The sequence below is a fragment of the Chenopodium quinoa genome, unplaced genomic scaffold (genome assembly GCF_001683475.1).
Source record: "Chenopodium quinoa cultivar QQ74 unplaced genomic scaffold, ASM168347v1, whole genome shotgun sequence".
Lineage (NCBI taxonomy): Eukaryota > Viridiplantae > Streptophyta > Magnoliopsida > Caryophyllales > Amaranthaceae > Chenopodium > Chenopodium quinoa.
This window is the reverse complement of record NW_018742418.1, coordinates 8,558,063-8,569,440: the sequence shown is the minus strand read 5'-3', so window position 1 is coordinate 8,569,440 and position 11,378 is coordinate 8,558,063.

The window sequence follows — 11,378 nt, the reverse complement described above, 5'->3', positions numbered from 1 at the left end:
ATGCAATATTGTAACTATAATATCTCAAGCTATGTATTATAAAAAATTATAAAACTTGCATTTTATTTATTTTTTTTATAAGAAGAAAAAGGATTTCTTTAATAAAAGATACCCAATGCAAATGGCACTTACAAACAATTCCTAGGAAATCTAAAACTCCAACACTAGTTACACCGCAGATTCGATCAACGATCGCCTTAATAAAAAAACTTCATTCGAAACAATACAATTTGTGAGTTAGCACTAATTCGGCTTGAGATCCACTGATGTTTGAGTGAAAATGCTCATATGGTCTTCTAAATACTTCCGGAGGTTATGAAACCCTAAATCTTCAATCTTCGGCAGACGAACAAAAAAAGAAATTAAGCCTAATCGAACAACCACCATCTTAAATATGGGATCCATTTATTGAAAGCAATTAAAAAGTTTTTGGGGCTTACTACCGGTAAAAACACTGGTGGAAGCCCCTGCAAAGGTTCACAATTGAAACCAAAAGAAAAGAGATGAAAGAGAAAGAGAGAAAAGGAGAAGAGTGAGAGAAAACCTTAATAAAAACAGAAAAATATCTAGCAATTAAGGCTAGAAAAACCCTCCCAAGGGAGAAACTCTAGACAAAACTAGGAAAACCTTCCTTCATAAAACTTGCATATTTAAAAACTAAAAATTGTGACGAATATAACAAGATCTCACATAACCACATTTTGAAATATAAATACGTCATTAAAGTTTGAGATTTCATTTGCTTCGAATAACATCAAATTTTCATTTAGGGTCGGACAAAAAAAAAAATAAAGGGAGTAATAAATATCAAGAATTAACATTAAGCACAAAGTTAATACTACGTATTTTGATAATAGTCCTAATGCATAAAGTGTTCACGAGAAATATGATGTTATTAATTTGTAATACATATACTCTGTAATAATTATAAGGTTAAATAAAGATTTTACAATCATATGGCTCAATCTATGTCCTCGAGATATCTCTAGCTCTATTGAATAATAGAACAAGAGTTAATTAAAAGATTAATTAAAATACTGTTCGTGAAAAGAGTTTTCCAGTTATTTAAATATTTGAAGCACAAGATCGAGGAAGGATGGAGGTGGAAACTGGAAAGATAGAGATGTGGAGGAAAATGTGGCATATTTTTTCTATAAAGGAAAATGATTTTCGTTCTATTAAAAGTAAATTCCCATCTATAGAAAATTTGTTTTCAATCCCTTAACAAAACAAAGGAAAATGAAGAAATTAAGGAAACTCAAAAGTTTTTCCCCCAAAACAAACGAATCTTTAACATAGGTTTTATTTTAGAGGGAAATTATCAATAATTATCTTATGAGTTTATAAACTTACATTTTTGCCACTATTTAGCAAAATCCATCGAGTAAGATTTGATCATTCTATTTATGGATTTGATGACATCATATATTTTCCCAACACCAAAATTATCTTTTATTTGTAAATTTCCTAAAAGATACAAGTAATATCATAACATTAATTATTAAGCTACCCATCAACAATCTTATCATTAGTTGTCTAAGGAGAAGTCTCGTTCAATAGCAATCCGTATTTCCACACACTAATCAATGATGTTAACTTCACGACTCACAATCATGTCTTTTTCATTATTTTTGCCCTTAGCGTTGAACTACGAGCAAAAATCCATTATATCAGGAGATTTGAAAATCTAAGCAATGGATTTTCTAACGTCAATGATATTTACAAATAGGCAAATTTTCCATTACAAAACAACTAGTAGTGACCTTTTTATATCTAGTCTTTAAGTCACTAATTTTTGCAATAATTGTGGTTGTATATTATTTGTATTTGTATGTGTATTTGAAGTCTTTTGCAATTGTTGGGAGGTCCTACTGGCTACTACTTTATTAGGAACTAACTCCACTCATGTGTGGAGTTTCCTTACATTTCCCTTTTCATTACTTAGGTTTACGAAATAGAAGAGAAATCTTTATTGGTAGCTTTTTGCCTTTTTGTTTTCACTACCTTTATTATGTAATTCATAACATTAAAGCCCTTAAACAACAATTAAGCTCACTTATGGCATTAATGATGCCTAATTGAATTAATTTTTATTAAAATATTAACCATAGTTAACTTAACAATGTAAAATGCTTAAATGCCCCTGTTGATGTCTCCAATAACTAACCACACACAATGTCATCATGCCAAGCCACCGGGAAACACCATATATAAGTGGTTGGGCAACGATCGAGCACTTGTTGTCCCCTTCTTCTTCCTTTCTCACTCTCTCATTTTTTTCGTCTATAACCTCTCGTAGATGCTCTAAATTGCCAAATAAACTCTTACATATATATATATATATCCTGGTGCACAGTGCTCCAAAAAATTATTATTTTTTGTTTATTTGGATGATTATTTATTCATTTGAATGCTTTGATCATCAAATTAAATGAGTAACAAATAACTTTTAATACACCTTGCACCTTAGTGTACATAAGAATTTTCATAATTACAAGGCTTTCTCACTCTTTCTTATCTCAATTTTCTGCCATTCACTTCCTTTTAAAACCTAGCCTTAACAACTTGTACCCATCCCACCACGTATACTACACTATGTATTCAAAATAATTAGAATATTTATGGACAAGTCAAGGTTTTACTATATATTTAAGTTAAATTAAATTTGTACTTTTACTCAGCATTTATTTTTGTATTTATAGTTGTATCAGAAATCTTTTACAATAGACGGAGGCCCAATAATAATTATAGTTCCTTTTAATTTTGACCCAAAAGAATGCAATTTATGCAAATAACAAAAATCATGAAAAATAAAAACATTAAAATTCAGAACTTTTTTTTTATAGGAGTGGAATGACTTGTAAAAAGCATTTGGGCTATGATTATGTCATTGATTATTTGACATGAGTCAATTATTGGCGAATGGTTATTTCATGAATTATCCAATAACTATGCACAATGCATTGATGCCACATGTAATTTTGGGTGCGAGAAATGCGACCATGCGGGGCTAAACTTTATAGACGTTTAATACGCAAATTCTTAGAAGATCGAGTGTGTCGAGAGCTACGAGCATTATTCCATGCTTGTGCAAACATTATACTTAGTATTTAATCTTATTATTAATTGAAACAAAGAAATTTCAAATGTCTCACAAATAATGTTCTTTTGTTGCAACTAATAAAAAACGGAAATATTATACACTAAGGTCTTGTGCTATGCTGACTCAATCTGCTTTACTGAAATCTGCTCTTTCCAGAAACTCAGAAGAATAGGGCTAACTATAAGTGATTGAAATGGCTAGAAGGCTAAAATGAATAGTATGCCGAGTTCTTTTTATCCATATACAATAGATATAATAGGTCACATACTTACATGTTTGATTTCTTAGCTTCCTACTCTATATTTAACTTTTACTGTAGTTAAGAAAATATTAAATCACATCATCATTTGAAGATTTAATGACAAGTAAACCATGGTGTGAGATGTGAGCTTTGAAGTGAGGGCTTAAGTACGGGATTGTTTTTCAAAATAGTAATGTAAAGTTGATAGTTCAGTTGTAAGTAGTACAACATGATATACTATCAATCTATCATGCACACTGTAACTCGTGGTTCTTCTAAGCTAACCATGTGAGTTCCCATGTGAAATAACTCGTAAGGGTCCCATAATTATGCTTTTACTTCCTAACTATTTCGTGTTTATCATGTCATATTTTTCCATAATTAATTTAGTATCAATCTCCTCCATGTAACTCAATATTTTTTCTTGCATGCTAGATATCTCGTTACGGATACTAAACCAAATATTAGGGTTTGGGTTTAATCCTCTAACTTTTTATTAGAAATTAAACACTTGGTGTGTATGATATTTAATCGTTATTGGACCACAACTTTTATGTAATTGCAACGTATTATTTATACTTCCTCCGTTCCACAAATATTGCAACAAAAGATGAAATTATGCATCCCAAATCACATTTTATATGTTAAATTTATATAATTATATAAGAGTAAAAATTATAAAAAGTTGATATTGTGATAGTATTTTACGAGACGAATCTAACTAGACCCCACATGACTATGGTTTACTTTACGTATAAATCATAATATATGGTCAAACAAGCGTGATAAATAGTGCAAAAGTCCGGTTATTATAATATTACTAAAACGTAGAAAGTATCAAATAGCTAAAAAAAAGGGAGATCTAGCCCTTGTCCGCGAGAACCAAAATCCGCCTCTAATGGCGTCTGTCTCTATATAATGTTGGTTTAAATTTTGAATTAAAGTGGAAAGAAGTTTAGGAGAAAAAAACTCAAAAGAGTGAGTAGCAATTTGTAATAATGCCTGCCTTGTCATCATGCCCATTTATTATATCCCTACTTACATAAGTTACATTACGTGTGGACGTGTGGTGCTTATTTGCTTAATTAAACATTCATGGCATTTTAAAGCCTGGCCAAAGAGATGCATGTTCAAATAAAGAAAAAGAAAACTCTTGTGCTATAGCTTTTATAGTATATGGCCCAATTCTTGTCTCATGCTTAATGATGTTGTCATTTGATTCTTTTGATTTGTTGCATTTCCATTACAAGTGACCCAAAGCCAGATGATTAATACTACGTTACGTTACTATAGTGGGATTTTTTTTACCCTCTACTTAGTCTTATCTTTCAAATAATTTCATATTATAATTTTGTCAATCACATTAGGTTATGTTCAGGATATAAGTACAGATCACATTCCCTTGTTATATTGGATAGGAGAGCAGATTTAGGTCATTTAACTATCACGTTTTAACGTAGTAGTAAAGAAGGTGATGGATGATGATATGGAATGAATTTTTGTTACATGCGAATGTGTGCGATTATGCATTCGTTGGTCGTTCCTAACCCTAGGAACGAAATTACAAGCTAAGGCGTAACTCAAATAGGATAGGATGGATAACTACTTACCTAGTCTAAGAGGGGCAGTCATCATAACAATTCTCTATTTAACTAATTTCAAATGTTAATACATACTTCAATTTGTCATGTATAGTCAAATATATAGATGATAAATAATATATATATATATATATATATATATATATATATATATATATATATATATATATATATATATATATATATATATATATATATATAATTAACCTCATCATTGATGATGATAATATGATAGAAATCACAAAGGCCAATTACTAATCACGACATGGTTTATACTTTGTATTAATTGTATATATACCTTAAGATTAGAATACTTGTACAATAATACTCCATATAACCCACACTACGTGTTTAAAATTTTAAATGTATAACGTATAAGTATAACACTCATTATATCCCGTGCCCTAAATGTACCTTAGTTATGTGGTAGTATTTGCAATTTTTTCTTCTCAACACTACCTTGGCCTCCTATTTGGTAACATTGCGAAAATCACACCATTATAATGGAGGAGTAGAAACTAATACTCCGTGTCATTCTATCATACAATTTCATGATTCTTTTTCCTTATTCTTTAAGCTAAAAGGTACGTAACAAAATGCAAAGTTTTTACGTTACCAACTTTTCTAATGTCATTGTCACGCACAAAGAACAGAGGGACAATAAGGTCTCTTTATTAGTAAATGATTAGTCACTAATAAAATCATTAGTGTTGTGGTAATTGCATGATTATGGCAGACATAGAATCTGGTCTCTATGTACTACTAAAAATTGTGTAGACAGTTAGACAAAGTAAGCTTATTGAAATCATTAATTACCGTGAGGCAGAATGAACTTGCATAATGATATTTACTCAAAAGCCTGCCGACACAAAATTAGTACAGTGTACTAAAATGCTTCCTAGCAACCAGCTGTATGTTACTCCAGAAATTTGCAAATTTTTCTACGTAGTACTTTTTATTACATTTACATCACAATTTCTCATCAAGTACTTCGATGCTTGTTTGGTTAATTATATTTGTTGTACATGTTACACTATATGAAAACTACCATAATTATTCCTAAATGATGGAAATTCATATGTTGAAGAGCCATAATTATTTGTGGATAAAAATGTAATCATAAATTTCTACGAATTATATTTTTAACATGTTTTTATTATTTATAGTTTTCAAATAACCTCTTACATCAATTGAAAGATCACTTTAATGTAAAGAGTATCGCAAATTTTTATGTTTGTATAATAATATGGTGAGATATGGGGAGAGGGAAAATGAAGGGACTAACCATCCCTCCAACTCATAGATCCTCGTTGGTATAATAATAAATATAATCACAAAGATACCACCCTACAAAATATTTGACTAGTTAGGCCCTAATCCTTTGGACTTATTTATTAAAATTCGATCAATTTAATATACCTTTATTATTATTTAATTCACTGCAGTTCTATTCAGCTCCATTATGTCCAATAAGTCTATTTAATTAAGTTTTACTCTATTATATTTTGTTCAATTTAACAGAGTGCATTTAAACCTTTATTCATTATGTTATTTAATGGAAAATTACAAAAAGGAGGGTAATAATAAGGTGGCCTGGGAATTCTATGGCTTAACGACTTGGATTACATGATCGTTCGCGCATCCAATGGGCCAATGGCTCCTTTAAAACCCTAAATTATTCTCCAAGAATAATCTTATTAGTTTGTCATAAACACAAAATCTAAAACTAGGAACATAATCAAGTCGTGCCACACAAACTCGTAAAACCACAATACAAGTATGCAAGAAATAGAAAAACGCAAGCTATGAAGTTGCATGCAGCTCTATCTGCACGTAAACTCAAATGCTGCCAGATCTTCCCAAGCTATTTCTCTACTACTATGTTTGTAGTGTTCGGACGTACACCCATACCGATGTCATGCGCGCTAACGAGTCATACCAACAAATGGAATAATTGCCAAAAAAAAAAAAAAAAAAAAAAAAAAAAAAGGATAGCAAAAGGGGGAGAAAAAAATTGGTACAGTTTAGAAGAAATGAGATTCTCCCTCTTTTAACTAAGTGCTTCATTAGCATTTTTTGCACTATTCACTTTATTAAGTTTAACTATGTTAATGTTTGTAATTTTTATACGTGAGAAAATTTTGGATCTTCTAGTTATTTGTTGAAATCGTCTCAACGAATAGATTGTTAATTTTCAATTATTATAATTATACTTATAAATAGTTAAAGATACAATATGTATCCAAGAATAATGGAACACTTAGGCCTTGTTTAATTTTTTTGAGCTTCTGGACAAGCAGAGCAGAGCAGATTTCAGTTGAGTAAAGAAAATCAGAGCAGGTGTCAGCAGAGCAGAGCAAAGCAGAGCAAATTGAGTCAACAGAGCAGAGCAAATTTCATCAGTTAGAGCAGAGCAGCTCAAAAGAACAAGACATTACTGTCTCCGTTTAATAATAATCGCAACTATTTCCTTTTATATCTGTTTTATAATAATAATTGCAATACTTTCTTATTTGGTAAGGACTCACTCTTATTTTATTAATTATCTCTCCTATTAAACTCATTTTCACAAATATTTTATTATTTCTCTCTCATACCAACTCCACTTATATTACTTTTATTATTATTTCTCTCATACTAACTATACTTTTTATTATAAAAAGTTTGTCCACTTGCATTATTTTATTAAAGCCTACAAGCCTACCTTATATTTTTCTTAAATTATGTATACTCTCTTCTGTTGCGATTATTATGAAATGAAATGAGAAATCTTTTCACTAAATGACAAAGTATCAAATGGAATTTAGGTTATTGGGGTTGATGATAACTTGGTCAAAAAAAGACATTTATGACTTATGATAAAGCAATTGACTTGTAAATGTAATAGTTCAGTGTTATACTAATTCAGAAAGACTTTAAACTTTAAAATTATTTAGGGGGGAAAGTAGTGAATCTTAAGATACAGTAAAAGAAGAGAGGAAACAATAAAGACAAAAGTAAATCTTTGGGAAAGAAGCGAGCATATATATTGACGAGGTAGACTAGTCAGTGCCTTGATTGCCTTTAAACACCAAGAAAGAGGTGGATTCTCCTACATAAGTTAAAAGTTGTGGTGCCTATTTTATTTCATTCATGCTTTAAAAGGTTCATTTTGAGGTACCTATGCTACTATGTTCCAACACGTCAACGACAATTCTAGTTATTGGTTTTTCAACTTTTGACCATTTTATATACAAAAATTACGGTATTTGGTATTTGATTAATTTATTGGAGGCAATACAAAATATAGGGCTAACTATATTTTGCAACCTATAAAGTACAAACGCTAGTATTATTAGGTCTTGTTCTTTTGAGCTTCTCGATAAGCAGAGCAGGTGTCAACAGAACAGAACATAGTAGCTTAAAATAGCAAAATCTTACTGTATTTATTTAAGATTTTATTTTGAAAAATCCTTGATACGGAGAAGAAATCATGTATGTAATAGCGCTTTATAGTATTATTTCACTATTTCCTTGATCATTACTCCGTAGGAAGCACCCCTCATAAGGAAAACTCCTAAATTTTACGTACCCTATATTATACGAAGTACCTACACTTTCTTCCAATACGAAGTAGTCACATATCTTGCTTAATCTTAGCTTTAATGTGGTTTTTACAAAAATCTTGGATGGCCACAATGTTCCTCAAAAGGTGAACGAAATGTTCAATAATACAATGGTTGTTCATCCAACTAATGTACAAGTAGTAATATCGGGCTTTACGAAAATTAATGTTCGGATAATAATCTTCTAATATATAATCTTATTTAAATACTGCGTAACATGTAATGCTGTCATGCATTTTAAAACCAATAATGTGTAGATTATTAAGAAATATACTATATACTTTTTACCGTATATGGTTAAATCTAGGTATTGCAAAAGGTTGGTTTGATTTTTTTTGGTTGATGTAACGTAGCCCACAGGACAAAGAATGCAAGAAAATTCAACAGATTACTCTTGTTCATGAATACATGGTTGTTAGTTAATCAACTCAACAACCTTAAACCTCCGAGAATCTCGCTCCTATGATTACGCTGAGTGCAAGAAAAATCTAACAAAATCTTTATTAGAATTAGAAAAATTTAATTAAAGATCAAATCACTAGTTAATGTGTAAGCACTACTTAACAAAGATGATTAGCTGACTAGCATAAGAACGAGTGCATACAGCTGTGAAATCGTTAATAACAGTAGAATATAAATTATAAATACAACATGATTAGAAGGAGGGACAATAAATATGGTTGGTAGTTACTAGTTAGCCTAAGGGCTAAGGTACTAACGTTACATGAGTTTGTCTATTGATTAATAGATGGAAGTGTCAGTTTCTTAATCTTTACTTGCATGATTAAATATATTCTTAAACTAAATCATCATATCTAATTATCTATTAAGTTATTAAACTTAATCATTGCCATAATGGCTAATAAAGAGGACAATATAATAGGCCTTGTTTTGTATGGAGTAGTAACTTGGTTTTTTTTTTTTTTTTTTTTTTTTTTTTTTATAAAATTGGTCTCAACACTCTGAATTATACATTGGGTGCACCCAACACCTCGAACTTTGAATAGTAGCAAAAACACCACCAACTATTGATTGAGGTGCAACGTGTGTTATTAAGATTCAAGGTTCATTATTATCATGATTTTTTAAGATGATGGTCTCCAAACTGTTTGATTTTCTTCGTATGTTTTCATTCACACCTAATATCAAGCCACCTTTAGGTGGTACTGGAAAACACGTGTTTGGGGGATGAAATTATGTGTCTATGATAACTATGGATATTATAAACATGTTTGCTGGTTTCATACTAAATTACACATAAAAGTCATTTTTATTTCCATAATCTACCAATTCAAATAGGCCTTAAGTTTGGCGAATTATAATAATTGATGGCTATGGATATTTAAGACTTATTTTCATACTAATTTACACTTAAAATTTATTTTTATTTCCACAATCTATTACGGAGTATCAACTAAGTTCATCGAGTTTGTAATAAACGAGGGTAGGGTTTTTTTTTTTTTTTTTTTTTTCTTCTTCTTCTTGAAAGTAAAAGGAATTAATGGGGGTAGATTGAGAGTTGTGAAATCAGAATAATAATATGAGTCAAATTCCGTTAGTTCAATTAAATTCATCACCAAAGAAGAAAGTGCATTAATTTCTTCCTCAGGTTTTAGTCGTATTATGCGGCTACATTCTCACACAGGCAGAAAATACGGCTACGAAATTATACTTGTCAGATACAAGTATATTACTCTACGGTGGCTTCAGTCAACGATATCAACAGAATTAAAAACAATAGTAAATGTTCCAGATTAACTTGTACGGAGTACTAATTTATTAAACTAAAACAATAGTAAATGTTCCAACAATACTATTGTAAGTTAAGCTAAAACAATAGTAAATGTTCCAACAATACTATTGTAAGTTAAGCTAAAATAAATAGTTCTCGTACTTTAGTTGTAATTTGAATTTAGGTAACTCTTATTAAAATTTATATTTTATACTTATTTTAATCTAACTACTTAACTAAATTTATTAAACCTGAAATTAATGAAAATAAAGTGAATTGAACGAATTCTTATTTTATTTTTATTTATTTATTTATTTTTTGAATAAACCCTTGTTAGTATTATGTCCGGCTTTAATTCTAATATATTATCGACTTAAAACCAATTAATTAATTAATTTCATGTCACAGACAAATTTGAATGATACAACAATATAAATGATACATTAAATGTAGGGAACGAAAGCAGTGAACCGATGGTTGAAGCTCAAGATCTATTTATATACTCCATCATACCCCCTCATGAGAGTCTTTTAGGCTGAAGTACGAATGCAGATATGTTGAAAGACCAACTCAACTAAAAACTTAAGTTTATTGATGGTTGAAGTTGGTTTATATACTCTATTAATTACATATAATAATTTGCTCCGTATAAATTCGACGACTAACATGTGTAATGTTATACTAGTCAAGTTAGGAAAATTAATAATAACATTTGAAAAATGTACCGACTACCGTAACACAATAATTTTGATATACGTGTTTATACGGATACCAAAGTACACAAAATATAAAATGTTGCACGTACTCCGTAGAGTATTAAATAAGAAACGTATAGTAGAGACGAAGGTAGAGAGCATAAAGGAAAGAGACGAAAGGCGGGAAAAAGGTAAAGAAGAGCAAATGGTCGTTAGCCCCTGCCTCTGCATGTGCGCTTGGCAGTTTTTATTTTGGATCCTTATACACCCAACCACATCTCTTCTCATTCTACCCTGCTACTGCTCTTCTAAACCACAAACCCGCTTCATTTCTCAGTCTTTTTTTTTATTTATTTTATTTTATTTTTGTAAAAATTTTGGGAGGAGGAGATTGAACTTTG